This window comes from Pelodiscus sinensis, chromosome 2 (genome assembly GCF_049634645.1).
Source record: "Pelodiscus sinensis isolate JC-2024 chromosome 2, ASM4963464v1, whole genome shotgun sequence".
Lineage (NCBI taxonomy): Eukaryota > Metazoa > Chordata > Testudines > Trionychidae > Pelodiscus > Pelodiscus sinensis.
This window is the reverse complement of record NC_134712.1, coordinates 65,493,244-65,520,358: the sequence shown is the minus strand read 5'-3', so window position 1 is coordinate 65,520,358 and position 27,115 is coordinate 65,493,244. Positions and strand designations below refer to the sequence as shown.

The following is a 27,115-nucleotide window of genomic DNA, read 5'->3' as shown; positions in this document are numbered from 1 at the left end:
GTGTGTGAATTGTGAACCCTGAAAGAGGGGACTGACTGTATGCTGTTTGACTGTCTCTGTTCAGTGGACATAAAATAAATTAGCTTGAGCAAATACCCATACTCTTCATCACCAAGGTCTTTTCCAACAGGAAACTGACCTGCAAGGCCCCAAAATCTGCTAGTTTGGCGCAGGGCCCTTTGTTGAAATATAACTATATTGAATGGCTCAGGATTTATGATGGGACATTGACTCTTTCTCTTCTAGATGGATTTGTATTTCTTGTTCAGAAATGCAGTGTCTATTATTTCAGTAGCAAAATGCAGGACAATGTAGCACTTTAAAGACTAACAAGATGGTTTATTAGATGATGAGCTTTCGTGGGCCAGACCCACTTCCTCAGATCAAATAGTGGAAGAAAATAGTCACAACCATATATATATATATGGTTGTGACTATTTTCTTCCACTATTTGATCTGAGGAAGTGGGTCTGGCCCACGAAAGCTCATCATCTAATAAACCATCTTGTTAGTCTTTAAAGTGCTACATTGTCCTGCATTTTGCTTCAGCTACCCCAGACTAACACAGCTACATTTCTATCACTATTATTTCAGTAGTTATATGCCAGCAGTTTTGACTGTGTGGTTTAAGTATGTATGTTGAGAATGTTTTAGATATTTTGTTACTATGTATCTCATTAGTCTGAAGAGGTTTGTAAGTTATGAACTCTTAAAAATACAGTAATTTCTTATTTAACACGTGCCCGCTTAACACGTTTTCACGATAGCACGATTTTTTTTGGTAGGGAACGTTTTTTGAATTACAAGACTGTCCCCGGAATAACACGATTTCCCCAGCCGGCCCGTTGCCAGCGGCTGTGTGGGGCTTCCCCTGCCTCCCTGCAAAGTGGCGGAGAGTTCGCCGCTCACTGAGCCGTGCTCCGCTGACTCTCCCTCGCCGGATGCCTTGTCCCCTCTCCTCCACCCCCACTTGCAGGCTGGTGGCTGGGTTTCCCCAGCTGGCCCATTGCCGGCAGCTGTGTGGGGCTTCCCCCGCCTTCCTTCTAAGCAGCAGAAGGGTTGCCTCTCGCCGTGCCATTCCCCAGCGACCCTCCCTCGCCAGATGCAGTGTGGGTCTCGGCAGACCCATCACAGGGGCATACTCCCAACCCAATCCCCCTCCCCTCCTCACCCCTCCCCTTTCCCAGAGTCAAACACCTCCCCTCCCTGATGTAACCCAGTCCCCTTTCTCCCCCAACCTTATGTCCCAGTCCCAACAGACACCACCGCTTGAAACGCAACCCCCACCTTTTCCATTATTTTTAATGGGTAAATTGACCCCACATAACACGTTTTCACTTAACACAATCGTTTTCTGAAACATATCTATAGTCTTAAATGAGGAATTACTGTACACATTTAAGGACTGTATCCTGCACTCTACTTAGCTGAAACTGAATAAGGACAGATCCAGATGCTAAAGAATGAAGTAATTTTAAGTGTGACAGAGATAAGGTAAGTCTTATTAATTCTTGAGAAATACACAATTTAATTAAGAAACAAAAATCCATGAAAAGTCAGATTTCAAGCTTCTGTTAGACCACCTGTCCTGGTTTCCTAGCCTTCTGGCCTCTGTCTGCCATGTAGATGACAGATTAGCTGTGAACATCCTTTATAAAAGGAAATAGCGTTCTATAAAATTCACACCATGGTTTCCAATTTGGTATCAGTCAGGACATCCTAAAATAAAATTTGTTTCAAAAATAGATCAGTAGGGGGGAAATGTCAGGGTTAAAAGAAAACAATCTACTTATGTCAGTTTATTCTGTGAGAAAACTTGCCTGTAAAGAAGGTTTAGTGTCTTGTTCAGGTGCAGTAATTTTTTTGCTGATTGCGGGGTGAAGCAAAGTAAAACAACAATAGTGTGTTCTGTGAATCAAGTATGTTAAAGAAGAGTTACCATATGGCAAAACAGGAAGTTTTTAAAAAAGCAAAACAATTGATCTTTGAGAGAAGGAACGATATTCTAATTTTAACTTTCTTGTTTTAATTTTAATGTAGAATTAATTATAAACAATAACACACAGTATGGCACAACAGTAGAAAGTTGTATTATAAAACTTAATTTGTGCTGTTATTTTGTTTTGTTTTGGTCCCAATTTTGCAGTCCTTATTGAAATGGAATTTTGCTTATATAAAGACTGGGAGATCAGTTTCTTTGTCCAATTTACACTGCCTCTGGAGCACATAGCAAAAGTTATAGTTAAGTTTGCCTAAATCTTTCTATTGTAAAAGGCCATTTTCAGTAGCTTCTATGTTTGTCAAACTTTAACCTTTGATGTTATAATTTTCTAGATTTGGTCTCCGCACAAGGAAGAGTTTTTGGTTTTTGTGTGAAACAAAAACAGACAAACCTTAACATTGCCAATGATTTTTATGGCAACAAATAAGTTTGCCTTGATAATTGTCTCATATGAGAATTCTCCCTTTCTGGAATGCAGAATTATTTTTGCAAAAGAGTCTGGCTTTATCTGCACATCTTAACAAAAGAAGTCAACTTTAAATATTAGATAGAATGCAATCTGATTTGTAGTAATTAGTCTGAAGGCAATTAAAAGCATTGTAGTATCACTTTCCTAACAACAGAGGAAGACATAATTGATGAAATACATGTTTGTTTTTGAGAGCTAGGCTACAATTTTATTTGTGACTTTATAAAGTGTATTTTAGGTTAGCTCAACACTTCATACATAAGATGGTAAAATAACTTGTTTATCCACCATGTGACACATGCTTTACAGTAGCAATAACTGCAACTGATAGGAAGGTTAAAACTCTTATCAGAGCTGTATGGAGAGAATCTGGGGCTGAAAGGATATCATGAGATGAGGCCCCTCATGGTTCTGTCTTTGGAATAGTGGTGGCTAGAGGGCCTCCCCACAGCCGTAAAAGCAGAAGTATGGGGTCCACTTCTTCCCCTATGAGCATCTGCAGGGCCCCAAATTTCCTTGGAGGTGGTAGCAGCCCTTCTCCCGTGTGGGACTGGAATGGCAAGTGTAAGAGCAAGAGGCCCTCTGCAGCCATGGGGTAACTGTTTGGCTGGGCTGAGGACTTCTCTGATGTCTAAGGATCACAGGATCACAGGAACACTATTCTGGCTTAGCCTCCCACCTATCTCCTATGTCTAAGAAAAGAGCTTTATGTCACCTGGGAAGTCCCTTTTTGTTCAGGGAATCCCTGGCTGCCTTCTTAGGGCAATTGTCTTTCCTGAACAGCATTCAAGGGATCTGGCTCCATGTATTTAGATTTCTTTGCAAATCCCATGTCCTTTGTAAGAGCAAAACATTCCAGGCTATCATTTATTAAAAGAGCTCTTAGAAAGGGAGAACGGGTCTCCCTAACCTCCACAACAAATGCTTGACCTCTTTGTATCCTTGGAATCAAATGGCTGTATTTCCACCTTTATTTATTTACTTAGCACGCTCAGCTAAGGACAGGGAAACCTTGCTGTTATTTTTTGGTCATTGTGTAGATGGCAGATATTCGCTGCATCTGTTTCCTGTTAAGGAAGCTTAGTGCTGCCTTTTGTCCAGCAGGTGGCACACTTGCAGCAGCTTGCGAAGCTCAGAAATAACACTGTTCTAGAGAGAATTTTAGGCTTTTTTGATCTCCATGGCAAACGAACATTATTTAATAGGCAGCCTTTCCTTGGTACATTGTTAAAGGAGAGTTTGCTAGTCTGGGAAGCATGCATGCAAAGTAATGGCTGCTCTAGAAAATTGAATTGTTAGTAAGTGATGGATGGCACCAGCGTATGCATCAACGTGTGGAAAGAATTATATTGGTTGTGCCATGGTCAAAATATCTGTGAAAGCAGGGAGGAGGTCTTCAATACACTGATACATGGTGCAGATGAGAAGGCATTGGGACTTGTTGCACATCATATACAGTGGAACAGACAAGATGTGATACCTGAGGCTGTGACTTATAATATACAGCTGCAGGGGCCTGCTTCCCTAATCAGAAATGGTCTCAGACACAGGAAGGGAATTGGGGATGGAGGATACAGATGCAGACAGAAGCAAATGTTTGTAGTTGTTGCTATTAAAAATCATTGCTTGCTCTAGAGGTGGCTTATCCTCATGAGTAGATATAAGTTTCTTTGAATCTTTTATATAACTTAATCTGAGAAAGTATCTAGAAGGGTGAAGCAGGATGCATGAAGGCAACATTAAATTATAACACTGTTGCCAAATATAGCATTTGCTTATGTGGCAGGTATGTCTGTTTTAATCTTCATTTTTATGTAGTTTGTATAAGCTAAAATGAGGAATGATTTGTGAATGTATTGAAAAAATACTGTATCCTCTGCAAACTCTTTCTGCAGTTAATTTGTCAATATAAACTTTATTAGTCACACAGACAAGCAGACCAGCTGCGTTATGTAACCAAGGTAACAGTTAAAACAAAGGCAAATAGAATTTCTGTACTAAAGGAACATGAAACACATGTTCTATTTTCCTGTACGTATGCAGGGATGAAATGCCATGGGAAAGCACAGGGGGAAACTGGGGACCCCCAGCCTCATGGTGGTGTCCTGTGTCCTGGTATTGTACTGTGGAGTTACATAAATACATCCAAGGGACATGCTACTGGGATAGCTGTGCAATCTGGTTTGGATTTCACATTGTTAATTCTTTGTAGGATGCCTGTTCAAAAATTCTTAGCCCTGTTACCTAAATCTGTCCCACTCTTGATTTTTTTCCTCTTCAAACCTAAATGTCTGACCAGTCTCTTTTCATGTTCCTGCATGTGCAAAATCAAATCCCTCTGTCTTTTTTTTACCTTGCTCTCAGCTTGGTCAAACATTCGATTGTTTGAGATGTTTGCTTCTTAGCCTTCTCAGGTTGGTTTTTGTTGCTGTCATGGTCCCGCTAGTGGGAAACAAGAAATGATTGAGTTAATAAGCATAACAGTGTTCCCTCCATCCTGAGCAATAGCATGCCATGTTATAAAAGTTACAATTTCTGTTTAATTTAAAATTTCTTTCTTGCAAATTTGCATTTTAGGCCTAGAAATACTAAGGACATAAAGTAACACTTTCCCCACAAAAAGAATTAGATTGGGAACAGGGTAAGATTATTGGAAGTTATGGAGCAAAGTGGACAGAAAAGAGGTGGAGGGGCTAATTTCAAATGGATTAAATAGCAACTGGTAATAACTCTGCATTGGTTGTTGTGAAAAGCCCTATTTGGGAGAGTGAGGGAGAAGGGCTGATTAAAATGGATAGACGTTAGCTTGGATGATATCGCAGAACCAGCTCCACGAAAGAACAGGGTGTGAAATTTGGCAATGGCAAAAGACAAGTTGCTTGCCTCCAAAGTTTGATTGCCAGGCTAGAATACCGGCTTTATCAAAGGTCTGCAGACATCACTCCTGAGGGAATTTGGGAATAAAATTAATACATTTCCTACATTTCCTGGCTGCAGGCTGGATGAGTTTTGAACAATTTGCTTTCTCCCAGCATGTGGTGGGTGCACAGGCATTTGCTATCATGTAATATTTATGGCTCTGTTTTATGTGTTAAAAGAAAGCAGGATGAACTGCAATTGCATCTTGGTAAGAGCAAATTGCTCAAGAGGTGCCTGGGCCTTTGTGCCAACATAGACATTATATGACAATGTTTAACGTAGATGTTGAATGTGTGATGCCCAGCGTAAAGTTATGCCAATCAAATTTAACCTGTTGGCACACTTTCTATAATATGGTTTCTGTCTAACTTGAAAAAAAGGCTTCTCTCTGCTAAGGTACTTTTTGAATCTGACCACATGGCATGGTTCTGTCAGCTGTTGTGCATGGTGTTGGATAAGTCTGCCCTGACCAGAGCCAGTAGCTGTGAAGTTGAGTGTGGAAGGGGTCACATGGAAGAAGTTGAGCCTGGGAGAACTAGATGGGGAAAGGAACCTGAAGCTGCCATTTTTGCTGTGGTGGCTAAGATAGAGAAGAAGGGGATGTGGGCACCAGAAGGAATGAGTGAGGTGGGAGATTCTGCTTTCCTCCTGCTTATTTAATTTAAGAAGCTAAAATATCTATCACGTGACTTAGAGCAAAGTTTATGTACAAGAAGAGCACAATAGGAATGTATTTTTTATAACCACTGATCTGTATCACTTATTTTCTTTTATTACCAACACCTTAGTTTAAAAGCAAATAGCAATTTCATTTCATGCTGTCTAGTCTGAATTATTCTATCAGCAGTCCAGGAGAGAAAGCGACCCCTCTTACCTGGTGGCTCGTGGAGGTTCATGAAGTGAGCCCTTGTCTATTCTTACTTGGGATTTACAGTCTGGAACTAGATCTTCCAGGGTTTGATTTAGTGGGTCTAGTAAGTACCAACCCTGGTACTCCATGGGTTTGCCAGGAGAGTTTCTCCAGCTGACCTCCTGCAGTGGGGATCCTGCTGTAAATCGAGCTAAGGTACATGGACTCCAGCTATGCTATTCACATAGCTGGAGTGGCACATCTTAGTTCAATTTCCCCCCCTAGTGTAGACTTGGCCTTAGTCATAGCAGCAGAGGCTGCTCCTTATTTACTGATGGCTACTGAAACATCTCCTAGAAAGACTGCCACTTCCCATCTGTAACAGTCTAGTCTAGGAGTGAGCAATAATTTTTGATCGGGGGCCATTCCAAGAATGGGGGGTGGGAGGGACCGGGGTGCCAGAGGCAGGCTCTAACTGGGAGGTGCTTATTTGGGTGGCTCCCAGCAAGTCTCCCAGCAGGTTCCTTCCTGCCCTGCTCAGAGCACTTGGCCAGAGCAGCTGGCTGCAGGGGCCATGTGTGCTTCTCTGAATGCTGCAAACCTGGGGAGAAGGGTACTTGTGTGCTCCCTGTTCTGCAAACAGGCAGCTCCCATTGGCCAGAAACCGGTCAACGAGAGCTGTGAGATTGTGTTGGGGGAGGCAGTGTGAGAAGCCTCTCCCCTCCTCCTGGGCTTGCAGCATTCAGAGCAGCACACATGGCCTCCTGCAGCCAGCTGCTCTGAGTGGTATGCAGGGCCAGGGAGAGAGCCTAACTGAGGCTCTCCCTGGGCTATGGGACAGATCCTGTTGCTTGATGAGCTGAATGCGGCTTGTGGGCCATATTTTACCCATCTCTTGTCTAGTCCCATGCCAGACTCATGGGAATCACATAGTTGGATCCTGACTGGGAACTTTCCTATATGTCAGGCAGGCAGGACATGGTCACTCAAAGATGTGAAGTTGGTATGTGATTTGGAGTGAGGCTGGAGACACGAAAAGGGTCCTTCAGACTGAGATTTCCCTGCAGCTGTCCCATTTATTCAGAAGTAAAAAGTGATTGTAGGAGAGGAACCTTTTACTCTGACAATAGGGAGGCACACCTCTAACAGAAATTAGGTGGCGCAGTAACAGCTGATGCCCAAGATATGCTCCAGCAGCTAGTTAACTAAGAGAGGCATCCACTTACCAATCAAAACATCTTTTATGGCTGATAAGCATCTCATGGTCTTGCCGACTTTTGCCACAGATAGGCATAAGGATATACTGAATCAGTCACCTAAGAGACAAGCTGACAACGTGCTCGTCTTGTGAAAGGAGGGTCACACAGCAAATATGGCTGGAAAGTGCTGCAGGGATTTTTGAGTGGCCAGTATTCTACGATACATCAGAGAAGCTTTCTAATTAAGTCTAGGCTCTAGAATACATATTATGATTTTATTGTGTACTAGAAGATTTACCCGGCGTTGCTCAGGTCCATAAGTCAGTTAATTATTATTTTTTTTTAAATAAAATGAAAATGTACATGCTTCACTTAAATTATTGCTCGGGGTGAGCTAGGGCTGAAGCATTCAGTATGCAGGCTGCCCCGAGGGGGAGAGAGCTACCCCAGTCCTCTCTCACTGCAGCAGCTTGGGGCCAGGTGAGAATCTCCTCTCCTTGGCCGCTGCAGCTCCAGTGGGCACAGCCAGGGGAGGATTGCATGTCCCCTGGCTGGGACAGGTCCAGGTTAGATTGGATGGGAGCCACAGAAGGACCACCTGCAGCAGCTCTGGGGCATCTCTCAGTGGATGCCATAGCACTTGGGGGCGGGGGAAGCTTCTGTCTTCCTCAGCTCCTGCATGGAGCTGCTGTGGCTGGGGGGTGGGGGACAGTGAGACATCTCCTCCCATGGCCCCAGCACAGAGCTGTCACAGCTGAAGGGAGACATAGCCCTCCGCCGACCCAGAACAGAGTTGCTGTAGCTGACAGGCAGACATGGAATTCTGTACACCCACCCTGAGCTCCTGCCCCCTCTGAGCCCTCCTTCAACTTTGCTCAATTATGTCAGTTTTGAGGACTGTACTTGATTTTGTGGTTCTGTCTCTTTTTTTTTCCCTGTATGGTTTCTGAGAAACAATCCCATTCCAGGCACATCCCATTTTCCTGGCACAACCAAACCCTGACCTTGCTTTAAGTTATGATAAAAGGAAGCTGTACACTGAACTTGGGTGGTCTTGGCTCTTACTGTTTAGAAGGAGGTCTTGAACAAACAGACTCACAGACAGACAAACTCTCTCAAACATATAGCAGAATAATAATTTGTTGCTAGTACTTCAGCTTGAATCGCTATAATTTTTAATTAACACTTATTTTGACCATAAACATATCTAAGTGTTGTGTGTGAAGCAGAACAGTGATTTCAGGTGGAACTATAAGCTGAGCTGTTCTGATTCTTTGAAAGCAGCAAATCTATGAATACTGCAAATGGCTGGTTCAGGGGTTAGACACTCCAGGGAGAGGCCCAGCTAGGCACGAGGGTTGCAGAGTGCTAATCTTTAACTTGTAGACTAACAGCAGGGCCTTTGAGGCCTAGAAGCGGGTGCTTGTTTGACCTATGTTAGTTAAAGCAAGGGAAGGGTCAGCTCTTGCTAAGGGAAGATGGTAGCAAAGTGACTCACAACTCTGTGTCATCCCAGGAATCATTAGTGTACTCTTCACATTGTATTTATTTTAAAAGGCTGAGTGGTGGGGGGTTTTTAGTTTGTAGTGAAGAATATTTTGCCTTAATGGAAAAGTAAACATGGGATGAACTGTGTCAACATATGATGCTTATATTAGTGCTGCCATTTGTCATATGCATAAAATTGTTGTCTTCATATTCAGATGCTGTTGATGTTGCTGCATACTCAAGCCATGAATTCAAGACCACATTTTGGCTCTTGAAGAAAAGCAGTTTCAAATAACGATGATACTAATATCGATGATGAAGTCTATGTAACTTTTGGCAGACTACTTATTTGCTGAAATAGGCCCAGACTCACTTAAAACTTTTTGATGGCAGAGAGGAGTTATTAAAAGTTCATATAAAAATGTTGTGTGAGGGCCATCTTTGTATGCGTGCAAGATGAAGCCCTGAATTTAAAAGTTTGTGACATTGGTGTGATCACGTTTTGAAGGCAGATTTCTTTCAGGATTTATAAAAATCTGAGTTTATCGACCTGTCTTGGTTTTCCCTTTTTAGTTTTATTGAGATGGAGCTGAACATAATTAACACATTTATTTTTGGTGCTGTACTTTTACAGGATTGGAGAAACAGTCTGTCTTTTTTTAAAATGTAGCTACCCACTCAGCAGAATGAGTCAGAACACTTTGTAAAATAAACAAAAAAACAACTGTACAGTTTACAAGTTTAGATTTTAAAAAAATCAAGTAATCTTTACAATGACAAAGTACTTTTCTTCATGATACTTCTGCCTTGCTTTTATCAGCTTGCGAAATTTATTCAGAGACAATTCCAGTCATATCACCTGACATTTATAGTTGAATCCACCAGTCTGCTGACTTCGGTGAGAACTGCCTATGCACAGTACTTCAGAAAATCAGGCCATTCATTGATTTATCTGTCTCAGTTAGGATTTAGGTATCTAACTTTGGCCACCCAAGTTTGAAAAGTGGCCTTTTTCTTGTTGTAAGTTTGAAAATAGCTTAGCGAAACTATAATCTTCATATTTTATAATTTTATAAGTCATAACTTTGAGGACAAACCACTTAAAAAAGAGGTGGGAAGAGATACAATTAGAAATAATTTACCTTCAGAATTATACATGTAATGCTTGAGTTTGGGAAAGTCAAAGTTTGAAGAGCTCTATTGTCCATGCTTAGTTCCTTAAACTGTTCCTTTAAAATTTGCCTGTTAGTGAAATAACATACATCTGCTAAAGAGTTCATTAAAACTAGTTTAAACTAGTTGTTTAAACTAGTACCAGTGACTTCAAGAAGAACAGGATTTGTCCTGCAAACAGTTATTGCTGGGCGCAGTGCTTACTGGACTGAGTAATAATCAATGGGATTACTGACCCTGCTCACTGTATGCATGTCATGTAAGTGGTGTACATAGCGGTAAGTATTTTTAGGGTTGAGACCTAATATAGAATTTACAAATTCCTACAGATATTTTCATGAATTAAAAAAAATGGCAGTGAATGTTAGTTATGAGATTACAAATGTTAGTTAAAATTTAGTTTTATTTTTGAAGTTGCATTCTCTATAGTGCTTATAACCCCAACACTATACCACTGAGATAATGAATCCGAGTGAGAGAGAGAAACTAAATAAAAACCCATTAGTCAGCTTCCACTCTGAACTAATGAGCAGTTGTATCCTAGGGATACAGAGAATTTGCATGGGATTCACGAGTCTTGGATTCTGTTCCCAGCAATGCCACCAGCCTCCTGGGGAAAAAATTTCCTTTTTCTGTGCCTGTTTTTCTATCTGTCAAATGAGGATCATGATACCTATATTTTATACAGAGCATTTAAAGATCTGTGGATGGAAAGTCTAGTTGAGCTAGGTATTATTCATTATCATTATTATTTTTCCCAGCGAATAAAACACAGGAGAGTAAGCAAACAGCAGAAGTGGTACAAAATAAATTAAATTTGTGAGTGTTTTAGTTTTAATTATGTAAGATATAAAATATTCTACAACAGAAGGCAAACACTTCTTAAAAATATGCAACATCCCATAACCCTCATGTTTAGCTGTTACACAGTTACTCAGCACTTTAGCACAAAATACAGTAAATTCCCAACAAGAAAACTTTAAAATGATACAGAGTATGGCATGGAAAAAGGAAAAGCTCATTGTTGTGTGAAGTTGCACAGTGCTGGCTCTGAGTACCAATTATACTCTAGCAAAATGATGAACTGGGCTCTTCACTGTTTTTCTTTTTAATGCTATTTTGGCTCAGACTCCTTAAGGGCTAATCGGTCCACTCCCACCTGTGACTCATTCACACTTGGGGAGAGGGGATGAAAATTAATGCAGGCACATGCCAGGGGGACTGTATGGCTAAATCAGTCCAGACCTGGATATAAAAGAAGCCTAAAAAAGACAGGGGGGAGCAAGCGAGGCTGCCTTTTGACATCTCCCAGTTCAGGGGAAGGAGGACAGCTTGGAGAAGCTGAGTGAGGATTATAGCTGACCTAATTACCAGTATAAACTCAAGAGGGACAGTAGTGTGATTCCTGACTGAAGGAAGAAAAACCTATGTTGATCAGCCACAGAGACCCTAGGAGGAAGTCTGTGAGGCTCTTGCTTGAGAGTAAAGCTATCCAAAATATCACACAGACCTCAGATGGAGAGTTGTGGTTTTCCTGAATCAAGACAAGCACAGGTGGGACTTGAGTTTGATTTGCTCTCACTTCCCATGCACGGGGCATTTTAATTTAAAGTGCCTTCTTATAAGGGTCCGAAGGAAGTTTATGGCAGCACACCTAGCGGGCCTCACATTACCAAAACAGGATATCCAAAGAAATCTCTTACTCTGGATTTAAAGACACATCTAAAAAGTTCCTATTCAATAGACCTACTATTCTATCTTAGTTCAGACGTTAGTCAGAGAGCTGTCATGACTTGATTCCACCTACTCCAGAGAAGGAGGGATTGTGGGGCCTCATCGTGATTTAGTGAAAGGTTTTCTATTATAAGCCTGAGTGTGACTGCCCTCCTCTAACATTCTAAAAAACCCCAAACCCTTTTTCTGCCGGATTTTTCTCATTCTTCCCTTTACTGTATTCAAATATATTTTTTATTCAATACATAATTAACCTACAAAATCCATGGCCAAAAGATATGATGGAGGACAAGTCATTAGTAGAATTCAAAAAAGCTTTACATAGATTATTGTAGGGGAGTTTGGACTACCCTGCTTTGAGGATAAATGGTGATGTCTGCTTTGAGCCCTAAAAAGTAAGACTCAGCCCTGTCTCAAGTCTGGTGCCCATATGCACGCAGGTATGGTTTGGGAGGAGAAGCTATGAGAGGCAAGACTGTTTTGAATAACAATGCAGATTAAGTGGTACAGTGAGACCACGTCAAAAACACATGACAACTAACCTTGCACTAGTACTTCTGTTTTTGATAAGCAAAAGTTACAAATATAGCCATAAAACTGCCATCTACACACGTAATTTAGGCAACATCCCGAGTAGCAGGATGTACCCTAAATAGGGCATTGGACATTTTAGGTATCTTACACAATACATAATCAATTAGTAAATCTTATTAGAACGACCAAGTCTCGCTTTGCTATAAAATGGGCTTAGTAAGAAGAATCGATGGGAGGGAATGGGTAGGACCCACAGGTCCTGCTCGAAGTAACTAAAAGTAAAGAGGCCCTTCCAGGGGCAGCCCGTATGCAGGCAACCTTGGCAGTCGTCTAGGGCACCGTGTTCAACGGGGCGCCCAATGATGACGTCATGCCATTGACGGCTATGGAGGCAGGGGCGCCGATTGCGCATTCCGCTTAGGGCGCCAGCTGCCGGCAGCCCACCTCGAGCTGCTCCTGGGCCCTTCACACCAGCGATGCAGTGCATGGTGTTCCGACACGTGGGAATCAAAGGAACCATGACCTGCTGCCTGGTACTGTAGGTAGCATAAGGGTGAAATATAAGTGAACTAACCTTTTTATTGTATTATAGAACAGCCTTTTCTATGTTATTCTGGTGCCATAATGATGTATGAGATTTTCTTCCTTTTTTAAAAAGAAGAATGTTCGTTAGATTATACTCAGAACCCTTGTTAATTTGTAATGTGAAAATAAAGTTACCAATGTCTGCAATCTCTGCAACATGATTTGAATTTTCATTTGATTTTAGTTACTTGCTGATGGAAAAATAATTAAAACAGTAGTAATATGAAAACTTTCTGGTTATTCTGTTTAATGCAAAGAACACTAAACGTTAAGGGTTGTGCTTTCAGCTCCATGCATGAGGGTTTCTGTGCATCTGTTACACAGAAGCAAGAGTTATGTGCAATGTCTGAGTACTGCTCCTCTCACCTGTGGGCAGCTAGGGTCTGGAAGGTAGTAGGCCCAAGAAAGGACAAACCAAGACATGTTAAGGCATCCCCCTGCAGGTGTGTGCTCCCTCACTTCACAGATCTTTGCACATTGAGGGGCATTTGCTGAACAAAAAGCATGGCTACTGCGTTTGCACTAGAAGAGCTGCTGCCAAACCACCACCTACCAGAGGGGAAAGGTTCCTTGGCTCTGAGGGCTAGCAATCCCTGGAATTCAGTACTCCTAACTACTTTGGAATTCCTCTGGGCTAAGCGCATTAATTCAGGCCTTGCATTTTGGAGAAGTTCAATGAGAGTATACCTCTAAAAATCTAACAGATGAATTCCATGGACCAAATACATGACAGGGAATTGTGCAGTGTAGGGCTCTAAGATCCTCGAGGGATTCTTGTGGTTTATGATGTCATCAGAACCACTAGAGGCCTATGCAACAGAAACTTTGTTCAAAGCTTACCTATTTTTTTTTTATAACATATGATAAAACTCTTTTTGGCCTTCACTGCATAAAAACTGTTCTTCCTTTGGCAGAAGCTTCCTTCACCTCACTCAAAATCCATTAATATGAATAACAGATAAATTGGTAAGTAAGAGAGGCATAGATCTTGTGAAGGGTTTTTAGTGATACCATAATCCACAAAAATAAAGCTCTGTGGCTTTGCTGCTGAAAGCCCGAGAACAGAATGCTTTTTGCCACATTGTTCAACATCTACTTTGTAGAAGGAACATTTCTATTTATTTATATTCCCACAAACCCAAAGTCTCAGATTTCTGTTGTGGCTGCGCTTTAGAATTATGACTCTTTTGCTATCTTCTACTCTCTAGAGATTTCCACAAAGAAAGCATTACTTTTATATACAGTCCTGAATAGCATGTACTTGAGTGTTTATAATCTATTAGCATTCTAGTGATAAACTGTGATGGGGAAGCCAGAATGGGAAATCCATCCTGGTAACCCACCCCAGAATAGAATTACAGTAACTCAAGTACCCATAGGAACAAACATTATCCCCCCATCTTCACTAACATGGAGGGTCCAGCACTGCCGATACCAAATTTTCAAAAATCACAAGTCACTAAAAAGACCCGTGCAAAAAATAAAAAGAACTGCATTTTAAAAAAATCTTTTGAGCCTTTTAGGGTGCTCTTGGGTGCATGTTTTCAAGCCTCTCTCTGGAACTTTGAGGACTAGAAACTGATTTTTTTAAATGAAAGTTGAGAATCTCACCTAATGACTTGATTCCAGGAGCTGAGTCTTTAAGAAAAAAGATCAGCTGTTGTGAAATCCATGATAAAATTGCTGGAGTTGGCAACGTTGCTTGAATCAGTCCTACAGACAGTGTGCTTGCTCACAGAGAGGTGGGATTTGGGGAGCTCAGGTGGGGTGCTTATTCCTGCATGCCCTAATTCTCTCTGAGTGGAGTTCTGTATGTGACTCAACAGGGAAAGAGCTTGGGGCAGGATCAGTGGATCTGCTATTACATGGATCCTCCAGTTGATTAGCCTTGTAGCTGAAATATCAGCCTGAATGTCACTCCATGGCTAGGGTTAGAAATGGTTAGGTTGTGAAGAAGAAAAAATTCCCCTCCCTAAATAGGAAAATCTTCAATGTAGAGCCTGTTGGCAGCCATCTTGTATTCATTTACTTTAGCCCTAGATTAAGGTAATTGTAGAGATTAATTTTACAATATTTTTTTTCATTTTTAAACCCAGTTTTGTCCCACATAGGGGTTTTTCATTTCTTTCCTGTTGCTAAGAAGAAAAGTTGCAGGGAACCTGAGTGTGTGTGTTTTAAAACATCCATGACTGATCCATGTACAAGTGACTGAGATCAGTAACTGCATCTACTCATTTTGTTTTTCACATTGCTGCTCTTGAAGGTAAATTACAAGATGATGAGTTTGTCCACCTACATAATAATGAAAGTTAAATGTGTAAGCTTCCAAATTATATTATGAGCTTGATTCACTTCAGTTTCCTACTAGTGGAATTGTACTGTTTTCAGGGGAGTTACATTAATATTATACTGGAGTAATGCAGTAGTAAATCAGGCCTCACATTTCTTGGATTGATGGTTTAGTTTTGTCACTAATGCTTCATATTAAAGTATATGGGATGAATTCATTGCTGTGTAACGCAATCAATGTAATGAAAAATCTACTAAACCACTGTACTTCTGAATGTAGTGTCTCAGTAAGAATGAGTAATGAATGAGTTTTTATTATTTCATAATTTGATAATAAGATTAGTTACTGTGGTCTCAACAGAGGATTTGGAACTAAGACCTAATTCTAATCCTTGTTATCCCATGGACTCTATAACCACTTCATTGGGCAAGTCATGTAGGCTTCAAAACAGCAAAGTACTTGACCATATGTCTTACTTCACCACAAGTGGTGCAATTGTATTCAGTGGGACTACTCCCACACTTAAAATCATGATTTGCTGGTCTAGGAACTTTAATATCTGCCAATTTCCACATTTTCAGAACAAGGCTAACAATAACAACTCCAGGAGGTAGTGTGAAGATTCATAAAGTAATGTTCATGCAGGGGTTTGGGTATGTACATTACTTTATTAGCAATGAGTATAGTTAATAAGTAACAATGGGGAGGGAGAGAAGGACATACGGAGTTCCTGCAACTTCTGTTGACTTCATTGGGGACTGAGAATACACAGCAACTCTCAGGATGAGGCCTTCATACAGCACTTCCTGGCTCAATATAAAGAGTTACATAGTGTATTTGACTGAATCATGAAGGAAAAAATGTTTGTTCTGGGAAGATATGGGATAAATACTATGCAGTGGCAGTCCTTTATATGCTTAATTCATTCATATTTCACTGTGAGATTAATGACTGCAATTATTATCAGGAAATAATAGCTCCACTGTGTTCAGTTTGTTGCTTAAGAGTTGTATAAAGTGTTTGCTGTTGCTATAGGTAATTCGGCCAATGATACAAAACAAACATTAATGTTCCCTTTCAACAAGAGTGTGTGTGTGGGGCCCATCATAGTTGAAGTACATGTGAACTTAGAGCAGCAGATTAATAAACTAGCATCTATAACATTTTGATTTTTCTTTGCAGCCATTTTCTGTAGCATTGCAAAGGCCTTGGTGGTGGTAAAAGATTAAAATTCAACTGCATCTTGAGGAATGAGGTAAACCCTTTTAACAATTTTCTTACTGAACGATTCTACATAGAATTTTTATACTCCAGGAGCAAATTGTCCTGGGATTAAATAGATGCATGTTGTATTGCTGATTTTGTCTGTAGCAGAATTTGTAACAGATGTATATGTTTGCTTGTCTTTTTAGTTTTTGTACTACTTGTCACTTTTCCCATCAGTTTTAGGAAGCATTTAGGCCAACATTTTCAAACGTATGTGGCTAAAGTTACTCCTATTTATGTACTTTCCCAGTAGCTAGCATCACTGTCACATGTATTGAGCATCTATAGCTTTCTTTGACTTCAGTGAGAGTCACGAGCGCTCAGTATCTCTGCAAATAAGGTACTGGAATTCTTATTTAGGTAATTAACTTTAGGCAACTACATGTGGAAGTTTTGACTTACGTTAATTTGACAGCTACAGAGAAACAGGGAAATATTTTTGATAAGGAAGGAAAAGTTTCACATGTTTTCTGGACTTCTTTGTGTAGTTCTCAAATCTGCTCATCTGGTCCTTCATTTTCCTTTGGAAACCAGGTGAAGTATTTTGAATTTATGAACATTAAAACTCTTCCCTGCTTGTGACTAGTGCTATGATGACAGAACTCAACTGCAGTCAATAGAGTTTTGCTAGCAATTGAGTGTACCTTCAGAGTTGTCAAATCCACAGCTTGAACCCGGTGGGATTATAACCGGTCTATAAAATCAGACAGTGACATACACATGGTCTGAGTTGTGGATATTCTCCCTGGTTTGATTCAGTTGATGAAATCATATGTCATACCAGTGGTGCTGAAAATGGCCCTGACTGCCCTGTCCTCTGTAGTCATATCAGCTACTGTTGTCCTTCTGGGCTTGTGGCTGAGATAGGACTGCTTCATTGCAGGTCAATATACATACTGCTGAACAGGAGATGTGACCTCTTTTGGCACTGCTGGAGTCCCTAACAAAGGCCGAAAAATTGCCATATGTTTACTTTAATGGATGTTTCCTGTCGATGAAAGTAAGTTAATAGGAAGAGAGTTGCAATGGACAGTGTTATATCCATAACCTATAGAGTTAACTAAACTCCAAGTGTCTCCTCTCCTTCCTGAATAGGCAGGTGTGGATGGAAAGGGTTTATCTCAAAACATTCATCTCCAAAGAGCACTTAGTTCCATGGCATTGTCCCCTGTGGGAGGCCTGAGCTGCTCCAGCAGAATGCACAGAGCCTGAGCTTCGATGAGATCAGCAGAGGAAAAATCAGGCGGATTTCAGGCCATCCACGCAACAGAGCCCTGGCTCAGCAAATAGCTCAACACTGTGGTGGTTTGGTCACTCTATTGATAGCAGCTATCCCACCGTGGCTTGTACTGCTCAGATCCTTCCAAGGGGTTCATATTGCATGCAGCATCAATTTATGCCACTTTCACTAGCATTACACATGCTGATTTCTGGAGGGGTCATGGACAGAGCGACATATTTCCCTGCATCTTCCTATTGCTGGCTGGTCACAACTCCTGGCCCCACATGCACTGCAGCACACCAGCTGTGTTGAAATGAGAAAGTGTACCTGGTTCAATAAACTGCTGTATTAATTTGTGTGACAGAGGGGCCTATGAATCCAAAATGAGATTAGGGTCCCATTGCATTAGGCATTGAACAGGCATAGAAAAATACAGTCCTTACCCACAAGTGTTTAAAATCTAAATAGAGAAGGAAAACAAAGTGTGAGAAAGGAAATAGAGGTAAAGGGACATGGTCTAGGACACTCAGCTGAGATGAGAGTCGTGGAATCTCCAGATCCCCGGCAGGGTATAATCACTGGACCACACTGCCTTTCACTGCTATAGTTAAATAGGTGCAATCATTTTTGTGTAAACATTTTTATTTTATTTAAAAAGCCATGTTTTAATTTACCTTGAGTCAGTAGAGAATTGATTTTTTTTATGGTAAATCAATATTTGGGGCTCTTAAACTGAAATACTAGTATCCACCTCGGCAGTACCACTTATCTAACTGAAGTCGTTTCTAAACCAAGCTAATTAACTAAATACCATTTCCTCCTGTAGGCAAGCCCAGAGATTAGTTTGCTACATGGTGAGTTAGAGCAAACTGTGCCTCCTTTTCCCACTCCAAGCTGTCGTCTGACCTATGTTGCATGTATATGCCACCATTTTGGTCTCCTTCGCAGGGGTATAGGTGAGCCTATGGCCCAAATATATTTGGGTAACACTGTGTCATTGAGCAAATGCACTGCAGAAAAACAAATAGATAAGTAACTTATGAACTGTAGCTTTTGAGCCATGCTGAAATTATGCTTGGCAAAGTAAATCAATTTAGAACACTTTTAAGGATGGATTTATATTTAAATGGACTGAAAGGGAAATCTGATCAATGTAATATATTAGGAGCACAGTTCTTCTAGGGATCTACCCCTCACTGAATGTTGTAATGAAGGAGATGCAAGGGTCAGGATGACTAACTTTTCATTTTGGGACACCTGATCTACATCATGCATTACAATGAGTTTGGTGGTGACTGCCTACTCCCTAACAGACACTTGTGCACAGCATAACATTTGGAATGAAGATCTTTGCTCAGGACTGGAATGGCAGAGTCAGTTGTAGTTTAGGATTATGGCTCATAGGTAGGCTTTGGATAACTGTTACACTCCTGATTACACTATACCAAGTATTAATTAGTGCAATAAAGCCTCAGTCCAACAAAACACACACAACTTTCTGTGTTAATGATCCCATTTACTACACTCTCATCCTTAAATTTACATGTTTCAGTGCTTAGCTAGATTAGGGGCGGAGTCTCTAAGGCTATGTCTACACTGTGGAGCTACTTCAGGATACTGGAAGTATCCCAAAATAGCTATCCCGTGTCTTTAAAGCAGCCCATTACTTTGAAATAGATTTCAAAGTAACGGGCGCACTGTTTCAGTGTCCCCGTAACCCTTGTTCCACAAGGGTTAAGGGATGTTTTGGAATAGTGCTTTATTTCGAAATAACCTATTTCAAGGTAAGGGTGCAGTATAGATGCACCCTAAATTACATAGTGAAAAAGAAGACTATTATATACTAAATAGTACTGAGGTTAATTTATGCCTACTGTTGATTATTAATATCAACAGTAGTGTTGTAACTAAATTCCCATGTACTGTTCTGAAAAAGTGCTAATTAAACTAATGGTAGCAGAACACATTAGTCATAGCTTTAATTGCTTTACTTTGTTCCGTAAAATTTATGTATTCTGTGCAAAGGTGTTTCAAAAAGCAAACTAAATTGCTCGTCCAGTTACATTTTTATCTCTTTCACAATGCATATCTTGCTAGAATTGAAATGCTTGTTAAACTCATTGATCATTTGCACCATGGCAATATGTGTCAAGTGTTTGTATGTGTATTACTGCCTTGGTATTGCTTTTATTAGCAAACCATGAAAAATAAACAGTATCCTTAGAAACTGTAAACTGAACATGGAAACATACTCAGCACTGCATTGCTTCTAATTACCTTTAGCAATCCAGAGTACTACAAAGATCACTCAAGCATGATTTGTTTGATGATAATTGTGTATTGTTCAGTTACATAAATCGCTAGAACTGCAACTTAGTTTGAATATTAAAATAGTAGAGTGAGGGACCCAGTTCTATCGTTCTTATCTATTTTGTCCTAGTATAGACTGAACTACAACTGTAGAACTGGGCTTTGTTTTCAAGAGGTTTCTAGCTATTCTTTTGAAGTCTTCTATATGGTAGAAATAGTTCAGCATCTTGAATGGACCAGGGCTGCTAATGGCCTTATCCTGATTGGCTGCAGCAACTGCAGAGCTGGTTCAGGGGTACCCAATATAGCTATTGTAAAACATTCTCCGGATCAGCTCTATAGAGGATATTATACCCATTACATCAACTTCAGTTTTTAAAATTAATACTCCCATGAGAGAAGCATGTCTCTCCCAGTCTCTTGACCTCTGTATATACTTATATACTTACTTTCCCTGCTCCTGCACTCACCCCCTCTGCAGGGGTTGCATGTTGTCATTACTGATTATTTGCTTTACTTAGATTGTTATCTCTTCAGAGCAGGGACATATTTTTTGATTAGCTAGTATAGCTAGTAAGTTAGTGTCACGAATGCCTCCTGTGCTTCATAAATAATGTAATAGCAATACTATGAAATGTAATAGAAAACATTGACTGGTGCAACTAAAGATAATGCAACAATACTGGAAATTGGGTTTTGTCCCGCCTCCTCCTCTGGTACTGAACCTGGCAGATTTGCAATACAGATTTCTACAGTGGAGTTTGACATTTGTACAAAATGTTGTACTTTTCTTCTAGCTGTTTGAATATGCAGGCCCACACGTCTTTAAAATAGATCAACTTTGATTTGTCTTTTTGTTCCTTTGACAGCTCTCTTCTACAGTGGTGTTCTCAACGTGAGCATGGCTTGGTCCCAAATCTAAATGAGTATCTACTGTGCATCTTTTGTTACAGTCTCTCCTGTCAGTGGATGCACTATTGTTACCCAGTGATCTAGGTTCCCAAGTTTCATACAGAACATTTTGTAAAATTCAGTAGAGAACTTATATTTTATTTTATGCTGTTAGAAGAGGCAATTTATTATGAGCACCAATAACTTTTCACTTTACTCTGCAATTTACTATGACCTCAAACCCATGCACTCCCTCAAGAGTATGATGAGGGCTTGATTCAACCAATGTAATTCAAATCTCAAATTGGTCACCTGTTTTTCTTTGAAGACCTCAGTATTTCCCTCATGAAGAAAAGACTGAGCAAAGAACTAAGTGCTTTTTAAATACAAATAAAATTGTTGTAAGACATTTGTTAGAAAACACTTTCTCATTCTGATTGTCATAAAATGGAATTATTTTCAAAGGAATTATTTTTACACCCCCCATGCAGCACAGGAATGATACATGCACTCAACTGGAATGTACACGTTCAGCAGATTACAAACTCTTGAATGATAGGTTACATGCCATATTTTGCATAAGGCATATTTGAGTTATGCATATTAAAAACATATTTCCATAAAATATGGGGCACAATGTCACAGGGTGAATGGTGCTTTGCATGGCATTCTTTCCACTGGGTCCCCTCCCTGTATGCTACTCAATAGTAATTCAACCAGTAGAGTTATGTTGGCTGGGGGGAGGATGGGCAGAGGAACAACTTTGATGGGCACTATCTATCCAGGATGACTCCAATCACTGGAGTTCCTAGCCTACGTGTCACTAGCCTCTACAGGGTTAGGAGGCCTCTTTTCTTAGACCCACATCCCTTCTCTTGCTGGAAAGTTTTCAGAAAACCATGGTGTGACCCTTGTTGAGTTTCCTACCTTGTGCCCATTTGCTGCAGATGTTTTGGTAAGGATGGGCTAAGAGAAGAGAGAACCAAAAGTGATAATGTGGGGGACCATATTAGACTTCCTCTAAAAAGAAGGTCTGGTAACTCTTGTTTCTGATATTGCTCTCCTTACGTGTTAAAGCAGGTCTGGTAACTCTTGTTTCTGATATTGCTCTCCTTACGTGTTAAAGCTATTTTACATTGCACATGTTACATTTTGTCTCTTCAGTGTATGAGTAACACAATTCCCCTGGGCAACTTTCCTGATAGTTGTTGGCAGACAATCTTGCTATAATTAGTCTTTTTTATTAATAGGAGATCTTTAGCAAGCCCAAAACCATATATTTGCATTATATATTGTAACACTACAATATAGTCCTCTATGTCTTTTCATTCTGCCAAAAATCTCTGACCTCTGATTACAAGGGAGGGTGCTCGCTAAGCCAGATGTCTTAACCACGTTCAGATAAGTCACTCATCACCTTTTTTTTGAAAGCAGTGTTACATATAGCAGCGTGGGTGATGCATAGTTTTTGCTTTCCGCTCAATCTTTCCAAAGCTAACAGAAGCAGGATTTGAAAGTGCATTAGCCTTGTTGTGTCAGCTCGTTAGGCAGCAAGTTCTAGAGAGTGAGACTGATTATTTCAATGAAAAACTGAGGTCAGATTGCCAGGAGAGGTGTCTGCATACTGTTTAATATTGGGACCAAAAATAACAACCAGTGTAGGGGGAAAATAGTTGGCTAGTAAACTTGGTTCCAGACTTGCCTTTTGTGATCAGAAGCAAGTCTGATGACCTTGGACTGAGTAACTGTTTGAAACACTTTTAGATCTCATTTTTTATCAAAGAATCTACATGCATCCCTTACCAAATGTCTGCATTTGTCTTTCTTGTTCAGACTAAACGCCTTCTGATTTAAGCCAAATAAATAATGTCCTCAACTTATTTCATGTTCTTAAAAATATAAACAATATCCCTTTCCCCAAAGTTGCCATTTGATTGTGTATTACTGATGCACCTACTGGAACTGTGGGATACAGAATTCATTCATCTTCAAATAGGCTTGTTAGCCCTGCTTGTGTACTCTCCCTCTCAGGACACTCCAAATATTTGTGTGTAATACCTCAAACTAGTGCCCAGCCTTAGGAGTCAGATTGCTAATGGATAGCTCCATTGTGGGACTGGAGGAGAAAAATCCATCCAGCTCACAGTCCTGAGGCCAGGGAGCAACTGCAGAGATTGTCCAAGAGTGCTACCATTCCATTGTAGCTTTTCCCCTGGGCACTGATATACAAGTTGCTTCCATGCAGCTGAGTTTCCTTCTGGTCAGTAAATGCATAATTTGTCAGATACAAAATGCAATTTTCAGCAGACAAGTGAATATCACAGCTCTTCAGATACTTTGCTTTCTGAAGGACCAGACACAACTGGGGGAAAGACTGCAAAGAGCCATACCCCATGAATAGTTTGGTAGAAGGTTATCCTGCTACCACGTCCACCAACATGTCCACCAACACAGTGCTAAGGTCTGTCTTTTTCTTTCTATCCAAACAGCTTACTCTCTCCCTTCTTGCCTGCTGTTGCCTTCTCCTCTGCAGCCTTGTTGTACCAACTTTTACCCTCCTCCAGTCCCTGCACAGAATAGCGGCTAAAATCATCTTCCTTGCCTAGGATTCTGATCCGATCTTCCTCAGTCCTCTCTGAAGTCATCCACTGGCTCACTTGTGCCCATACACGTGGCCACTCTCGATCCACTTGTGTCCCTTATTGAACTATATGAATGACCCAGGCCTCATTTATCTGTGTGTCAACTTCTCACATGAGTGTCTTGGCACCTTTCTTCCATGCTGCCATGGTTGCATTGAATGATCTCTCCTGCACTGATCCAAAAAGCCACTACCCTTCTTCTTCTTCAGATGTCTGAAGGTCCACATATAACAACCAATTAGTGACCGAGACAGACAGTTTAGGCTGGGGAGCAAATGGAGACGGCTGGCACTTATTATAATTACATTTTTGAAAATGTAACAACATTCTTAATCTGACAATATTCTTAATCTGTTACTTGTCTTCTTGTAAACTGTTCAAAGGTGGGGCCTCCCATCTTCACATGTGTTTGTAGCATGTCCAACACAATAGAGACCTTGATCTTATTTGGGGGTCTCTACTGTCCTATAAATAATAAACAATTAAAGTAGCTTGTGTGGTCAGCAGGCTTGTACCACAATGTTTCTACCAATGCAGAACTGTAAATCTATATTTACATCTGATATTAGCAGTTGTCCTGCACAATGCTATCAACTTGGGTATTAACAGTTGCAAAAGTGTATGTTTCTGTTGTGTTTCCCTTCAGATCAGTTACCTGTAGGCTAATTCACACTGGGTCCCCCTTTTCATTTATAAGCCATTGTTCAAAATATCTTTGTTTCTAAGTAGCTGCTTGTATGTAAAAAATAATACTATCAAGAACTTCTAAAATCTGAGCCACAGTTTCAAGTTCATATCACATAGCAATTAATAATTGATGTGACTAACATTCCTTTACAGATCTATTCACAGTAAAAGCCATATGAAAAATGTTTAAGTCTGCAAGTGAAAACATTGGGAAGTGATTTATCTCAGTAGGGAGGGAACTAATCTTTTTCCAGTTTTTGTTCAGATATTCATGAGTTTTATTTCATAGATAAGAGTCTGGCACCATAAGCAAACTGGAATGAGGAGCTGTTAAGAGTCGTATGGGTGGAGACAATATTAGTCAGCACTAGCACCGGAGCAAATATGATCATCAGTTATAAATATCTTACTTGATGAAGTTAAGTGATATGAATAATTTGATGTGACATTTCAGAAGTACCCATTTACAGCTGTTCTAGCAGTCTAAAAATTACAAATATGAGCAAATACATAATCAGAAAAGACTGAAAAAGAACTATGATATTTAAATATTTCAAGGTGTGTAATGTGGGTAGAGGTGGTTGAGAATGGGTTTGGCATTGCAAGATCCAGAATGTTTTGTAATAAAACAAATCTCTAAAATGTTCCAAGAGTTGTATTATAGTGAGCAAGTATACATCTTAAAAATTTGTTTTTTTAAAAAAATAGTTCAGTGTTAATTGTGGTCCTGATTCATCCATGATGTAATTTCTTGTAACTTAATGCTCCTGCTTAACTTTAAGCAAGTATATAAGTTATTTGCGGAAAAAGGATGGATTTAAAAACATACTTACAGGCTTTGTTGAATTGATAAGAATATAAGAATGGTCATACTGGGTCAGACCACAGATCTGTCTAGCCTGATATCCTATCTTCTGACAGTGGCCAGTGCCAGGTGTCTCTGAGGGAATGAACAGAACAGGTAATCATCAAGTGACCTATCTTCCCTGTCGCCCATTTCCAACTCCTGGCAAACAGAAGCTAGGGATGCTATCCTTGCCCATCCTGGCTAATAGCCACTGATGGACCTATCCTCCATGAACTTGAAGTTTTCAAGTTCTTTTTTTAAATCCTGTGATAGTATTGGGTTCCACAACATCCTATGGCAAGGAGTTCCATGGGTTGGCTGTGCATAGTGTGAAGAAATAGTTCCTTTTATTTGTTTTAAGCCTAGAGCCTATTAATTTGATTTGGTGACTATGACTTATTCTGTTTTGAGAAGGAGTAAATAAGACTTCCTTATCTACATTCTCCACACCAGTCATGATTTTATAGACTTCAGTTTAATCTCCCCCTCATAGTCATCTCTTTTCCAATCTGAAAGGTCCCAGTCTTATTCATCTGTCCTCATACGGATCTGTTCTATATCCCTAATAAATTTTGTTACCCTTTTCTAAACCTTTTCCAGTTCCAATATAACTTTTTTGAGAAGGGGTGACCAATGCAGTATTCAAGATGTAGGTCTACCATGGATTTATATAGAGGCAACATGATATTCGTTGACCACTATTATTTGTCCTTTTTCTTAAGGATTCCCAACATTCTATTTGCTTTCATTTGCCCATATAAGTGGGATTATATTTTCCATTGTGAATTACTTTGCATTTATCAACAGTGAATTTCATCTGCCATTTTGTTGCCCAGTCACTCAGTTTTGAGAAATCCGTTTAAAGCTTTTTGCAGTCTACTTGGAACTTGACTATCTTGAGCAGTTTGGTATCATTTGCAAATTTTGCCATCTCATCCCTTCTTCCAGATGATTTGTGAAAATATATTGAATATGCGCCTGGTGGGCACCACTAGTTACCTCTCTCCATTCTGAAAACTGTCCATTTAAATCTACACTTTTTTCCTGTCTTTTAGCATGTTATCAATCCATGAGAGGACCTCTCCTGTTATTCTATGGCAGCTTACTTTGCTTAAGTGCCTATGGTAAGATACCTTGTCAAAGGCTCTCTGAAAATCTAAATACACTATATCCACTAGATTTCCATTGTCTACATACAGTAAAATTTGCACTATCTGGAACTTAAGCATCCAGAAAACTGTAGAAACTGGAAAATTTTTGACGCCGGGAAAAGCAAAAAAAAAAAAAGAGAAGGAAGGAAAGAAGGAAAGAAGGAAGGAAAGAAAGAAGGAAGGAAAGAAGGAAAGAAGGAAGGAAAGAAAGAAAGAAGGAAAGAAAGAAAGAAACTGACACTTTAAGTGATCTTCAGATTAGCATGTAGCACATATCTGGGAGAGTGGTGAACGGCAGCTGGAAGCAAACATCTCGGCTCCCCCCATGGCTCCTAGCACCCTCAGCAGACCGCCCCCACCATCTCTGTGTCCCACCCCCCCCAGCTTCAACCCTCCCTCACTAGGCCACATCTCATGCTTCCCCCCTCACCAAGGCTCCTGGCTCCCCCAGCAGGCTAGCCCCCCCGCAGCTCCAGTGCCCTCCTCCAGCAGGCTGTCCCCGCCATCTCGCCTTCCCACTCCACAGCTTCCAACCCCCCGCCCCTCCCCGCAGCTCATGGTGCCCTCCAGCAGGTCACATCCCAGCCCCCGCACAGCTCCCATTGTCCCTCCTGAGGCCCTGCCCGGCTCCTGCCCCCCCCTCAGATAACCAGAATTTTTAGGTTATTGGCACTCCCTAATCCCCAGGCATGCTGGATAACACAGGTTTTACTGTACTTGTTGAACCCCTCTCCCCCAAAGAATTCTAGGAGATTGGGGAGGCATGATTTCCCATTATAAAGATCATGTTGACTCTTCCCCCAACAAATTATATTAATCTATACATCTGACAATATTGTTCTTAGTATTGTTTCAA

At 40.5% G+C, this 27,115-nt stretch overlaps 1 protein-coding gene and 1 long non-coding RNA gene across 7 annotated transcripts in view; one reads left to right on the top strand and one right to left on the bottom strand.

Moving 5' to 3' along the window:
- Positions 1-1,778: 1,778 nt before the first annotated feature.
- Positions 1,779-13,670, bottom strand: LOC142827066 (uncharacterized). The gene is made up of 4 exons (XR_012901452.1): positions 13,507-13,670; positions 12,943-13,013; positions 4,825-4,913; positions 1,779-1,908 (listed from the first exon to the last, which is right to left on the bottom strand). It is a non-coding gene; the product is annotated as an uncharacterized LOC142827066 (long non-coding RNA).
- Position 13,671: 1 nt separating this feature from the next.
- RP1 (RP1 axonemal microtubule associated) overlaps positions 13,672-27,115 on the top strand; it is a 334,459-nt gene continuing 321,015 nt past the window's right edge. For 3 of the 6 annotated variants that reach the window (XM_075920700.1, XM_075920696.1, XM_075920697.1), the window contains exons 1-2: positions 15,056-15,216; positions 16,426-16,498. The gene's annotated coding sequence lies outside the window, so the exon portion shown is untranslated. Of the gene's footprint in view, positions 13,920-15,055; positions 15,217-16,348; positions 16,499-27,115 lie in introns of those variants that run through there. The other 3 variants (XM_075920698.1, XM_075920699.1, XM_025183398.2) reach the window with 2 other exon arrangements.